The sequence below is a fragment of the Pinus tabuliformis genome, chromosome J, assembly GCF_031772625.1.
Source record: "Pinus tabuliformis cultivar Carrire ecotype Pingquan chromosome J, CPIR1, whole genome shotgun sequence".
Lineage (NCBI taxonomy): Eukaryota > Viridiplantae > Streptophyta > Pinopsida > Pinales > Pinaceae > Pinus > Pinus tabuliformis.
The window spans coordinates 1,315,478,887-1,315,483,889 of record NC_142295.1 but is presented as its reverse complement, the minus strand read 5'-3'; the positions used below and the strand labels follow the sequence as shown (position 1 = coordinate 1,315,483,889).

The following is a 5,003-nucleotide window of genomic DNA, read 5'->3' as shown; positions in this document are numbered from 1 at the left end:
ATTTTCTATATCCCCTTCGACCATTCGCTTGTTCTGCGTATGTTTAAACCCCATCAAATCACCAAATCCCACATACTTATTGCCATATCTCTGTCTTCTCCTATGAAAAAACATGTTGTTGTTTAAGGTGAAGTTCAGAACAGTAGACCCACCAAATGAATAATTTAAAAGACCAGCACCAATAAAAACAATGTAAGATATATTCTGTTCTAGATAGGACACATCAAAAATAATGAAAAGCATCAATCCACAACTCATTTCAATTTTTTGAAGAAAACAAACAAGGAACAACACCACATTCCAATTGCTGGTCAAAATTTCAGGCATTGAAGTAAATGAACTTGTGAGAGAATGTGCAATTGAAGAAGTATTTAGAGTACCAAACATTTATGTTCACTTTATATATTAAGTCCTCTGTGTTAAGATACCAGAAATTTCAGTTAAACTTCAAATGCAGAGTTAAGAGCAATAAAGAAAATAGGTTTTCAAGACCAGACCATCCCTTATACCATAGCAACATTTTGTTTTCAAGACCAAACCATCCCATATATCATAGCAGAAGGATCTTAACATTATTTTTATGCTAAGATATCTTTGTCCATCAACACCAAAATACCAAAATCGACCCCCTGATGGAAAGTACTAGAAAGCTAATCCATAATCACCAACATAGCATTTACCCACCTACAATTATTATCATCATAAAACACTCATGAAACAAGACTATGAAGCAAAGAATATGAGATTACCATGAGGGAAATCACCAACAACGCCATTGATCCCTTGTGGAAGACCACTATGCTAAACCCTCCCAAAGACTACTATGCTAAAATCTTAAGCCAATATATTCTCTGTTAGTTATTATTAAAAGTATAATGGTCACTGATGTGCGTAAAAAGGACAACAGTGAGCATTGAATTTGCAGATTACTACAGAGGCCAATTGCAGAGAACCCCTCTGAAGTTTGTACTAAGCACCCGCTATTGATCTCCCACATAGTACAGAAAATGAGATCAACATTGACTTTGGAAGATGCATGTATTATATTCTTACTGTTTCACAATTTTGATGTGATTAATATTTCATTGTTTTCTTATTTATCTCTTCCAATTTTAGACTACCTGCAAAACAATATCAAAGGATGGGTGATGATGGATATCAAGAGTGTTTGGTTGACATCGGCCATGGTAGCTAGCATTAAGGTTTTTAGTAAGAGATTCTCTATGATTGAAACTGATAGCAATAGCAGAATGAATTGCCAAAAGTAATTGGTAATCAAGAGCTCCCCACACATATCCTTGTCGAGTGCTAAAGCATAATCATACATAAAAAACCTCGTAACTCTTCTGGGCATTTACCACTTTGCAAAGGTAATGGCTCAGATATTGACTTTTATCGACATAAGAAGTGTATGTAGGAATAGTGTATCTAGTTCTGAACATTGAAATTTAGTTCCATCTTGAGATTCTAAATGCCCTTAAATGTCTCGATTCAGTTAGCATGAGTTATTCTGTGATATGCACTAATTAAATTTGCAAAATTAATCCCTTCAAATGAATAGATAAAGAAATCAAAGTTGATAACCCTGACAGCTCTCTCAATTTCCCCTTTCAGAACTTCAAAGACAATATCTAGATATGTAGGCAGTCGATAGCCAGAGACCTGAGGGCCGAGGTGATATCAATTGAAAAAACGTCCTCCAAAAAAAAAAGCCCTTTTTTCCCTGAAAACAGCTATGCTCCTGCTAGAAATATATGTATCCAATTCTTCCCTTGAATCCAGGTGCATCCTGGTTCCTGGTTCCTTAATCACCCTAGAAACCAAAACAGGACGCAGAGCAGTAATTTCAAACATCATAATGCACTCTAAATTGAATAGAATGCAATTCTATTGTTTCTCAAGTCTCGACAAAGGACAAACGAATGCAGATTGCCAATTTGTTCTTGCTTGATAGGAAATATGGTCCATTGCAACCATGAAGAGTCTCCTCCTATTCTTGAATTTCTTGAATTACAGCGAGACAAAAAAACTATGGTTGTAGTAAGGGTTTACCTGGCTCCGTGCTGCCTGCAATCGAAGACGTGAAGTCCAAACCATTCGGAGGGATGGAAGACTGATTGTTTACTCGTATGCCCCATGCTGAATTTCTTGAATTACAGCGAGATAGAAAAACTATTGTTGTGGCAAGTGTTTACCTAGTCCCGCGCTTCCTGTAATTGATGACGTGAACTCCAAACCATTCGGAGGGATGGAAGATCGACCGTTTACTCGTAGGCCGATTGTGAGCCTCGCTTGCCTGCAATAGAAGACGCAAAGTCGAAATTGTTCGCCAGTGACGGGTTAGGGTTTAATAATTATTTTTTCCAAACTACTTTTACATGATCGAACGACTAAGCACATTCCAATCATCTAACATATAACCTAACGACGCAGGGCGATGACAGGTGGAAAAGAGGGAAGTTCATTTTAGAGGGAAACGCCTTACGGCGTAATTAAAAATTTTGCTCTTCACTTGAAGTATTGGGTTTTTATGTTTTCTTAAATTTCGTCTTTCAAGAGTAATGATTTGATAATAAATTATTCATCTATTAATAAAGATTTAATTAAAAATTACTATTCAACACATTTGTGGTAAAAAATTTCACATATTTATTATAAAGAAAAGATATCATAATATACATATAACTTATTAATTCTTGAATCTTGGTTTGTATAACTGATTAATTCTTGAATCTTGGTTTTAAATTGCATGGAACACTCACATAAAATTTTGATAACTTGAAATCAAATATTTTTGACTTAAACATGCCATAGCATTTTGTATATATATGAGATATGATTAAAGAGATCTTATGGGACATATAAAATATTATGTTTAAAATTTTGTCTTTTCAAAAGTAATGATTTCATAATAAATTATTCATTTATTAATAAAGATTTAATTAAAAAATTACTATTCAATAACACATTTGTGGTAAAAAAATTCTCATATTTATCACAAGGAAAAGACAAAATGATCATAATATACATATAACTTATTGATTCTTGAATCTTGGTTTTAAATTGCATGGAACACTCACATAAAATTTTGATAACTTTGAAATCAAATGTCTTTGACTTAAACATGCCATAGCATTTTGCATATATATAAGATATGATTAAAGAGATCTTATGGGATATATAAAATAACCAACAAAGTTAAAATGAAATAGATGATTCATGTAAATTTATACCTCAAACTTTGCTTTCGAGATTATTTGCAAAGTATATAGGCCTAGCAAATATTAGGTAATTCTATATATTGGACAACAAATATAGTAAACCAAAGATAGTAGAGATAAGATCTTTAATATGTTTTTAAGAAAAATCCACTGATATATTATAAATTTTAACTATTTATTTATATATATCATTTTAGCTGGAAAAATGTAATTATATGTTGGATTTATTTTCCATAAATTTAGGGTTTTTTTTAAAGATGAAAAAAGCATTGTTTTATATTATGTACCAATGCATATATTCAAAATGAGCCATAAGTACATTTAACTTTCATAATTCTTAATATTCTACCAACAGACCAAGAAAATGATCTCATATCCTTCTATATTACAAAAGAGTGTTATCTACGTTGTCAAAACTACCATAATTGAGATAGTGCCTTTCTATCATAATAGATTGTGTCAAAAAGAAAAAAACATAACCATATATGGGAGGAGAAAATAGCCCTCACCTGATATTGTCTCCCTCTCCAAATAAGTATAATATATGGTACCAAAATAATCAATAATCTCATGCTCTGACAACGAGTCTGCAACCTCATTCTTCTCACGGAATATGTGTCGGAAAGTGATCGTTGTAAAGGTACCACGGAGAAATTTGATCTAGACGATCCAAGCAGAAAGATGTGGGGGGGAGAAATCCAGGTTTGACGATAATCCATTGATGAGGATTTGTGAGTCCCCATAAATGAATAAAGTATCAATACACAACTCCCTGGAGATCCACAATAGGCCCCAGAGAGCCAAAGTTTTCGTCCTCATGTTGGTACCTGGTACACCATTCCAATGAAACTTGTAATGGCAAATTTTGTCCACCCGAAGCCAAACTTTGCAGCCACATTTGGAATTCTAAGTAGCATCGTCAAAGAAACCCGCACTGCGACCACATTTGGAATTCTAAGTAGCACCGTCAAAGAAACCCACGAGGAAATGTATTTAATTTGGAGCAAATCTGTGAGATCTATCATTAATTGTGCGAATGGGAACTCTAACATCATGTAGACTAAGAAGAACTTTGTGGATAATGAAATGAGTGTTGACCGGAATCCCTTCAAAGATAAGTTTGTTTCTAGCATGCCATATTTCCCAGGTGGTGAGAAAGGGAACAACCTTTACCTTTGTGTTGCGCTGCAACCACCATAAATAACAATCGACCATGTTTCCAAAGTCCCTAAAAGGAAGGTTTAGTGCAGTACATATGCGACTCCAGACACAAGATGAAATTGTACTTTCTAAGAACAAATGAAGGTAATTTTCAAATGAAGTCCTACACAAGGGTCATCTCCCCGGTCCCATCAAACCCCTCTTGCATAAATTCTCCCATGTAAGGTTTCTATTTCTTCGTTGCGAGCTAGTTAAAAAGTATGATTTTAATGGGGATGTCGATTTTCCAGACTAGTAAAAACCAGCAAGGCTGGTGTAGATTATGGAGAGAGTGTATGAGATACTTGTAATTTTCCGCCACCTCGATCAGATTTGTGCATAGCTTCCCTGCCCAGGTGAAAGAGTCCCCAACATCATATCTGTAAAGTCCGAAGAGCCTTAGTATTAGTATATATTCCTCCCACTCAACTGCGAATATGCCAGTCAGTCCTAACGTCTCTGCACGTTTCCGAACTGAAGAGCAACTCTTCCATCCAACTATGACCTATTCTAATATGAAGATTCCTCTTAGGTGAAGGCGTTAAATCAAGTTACCTGTCATATTCAATGTAGCCTCCACTT

At 34.7% G+C, this 5,003-nt stretch overlaps 1 long non-coding RNA gene across 1 annotated transcript; it reads right to left on the bottom strand.

Moving 5' to 3' along the window:
* Window positions 1-1,255: 1,255 nt before the first annotated feature.
* LOC149232097 (uncharacterized) lies at window positions 1,256-2,374 on the bottom strand. Its single transcript, XR_016247514.1, has 2 exons — window positions 2,053-2,374; window positions 1,256-1,813 (listed from the first exon to the last, which is right to left on the bottom strand). It is a non-coding gene; the product is annotated as an uncharacterized LOC149232097 (long non-coding RNA).
* Window positions 2,375-5,003: the final 2,629 nt, after the last annotated feature.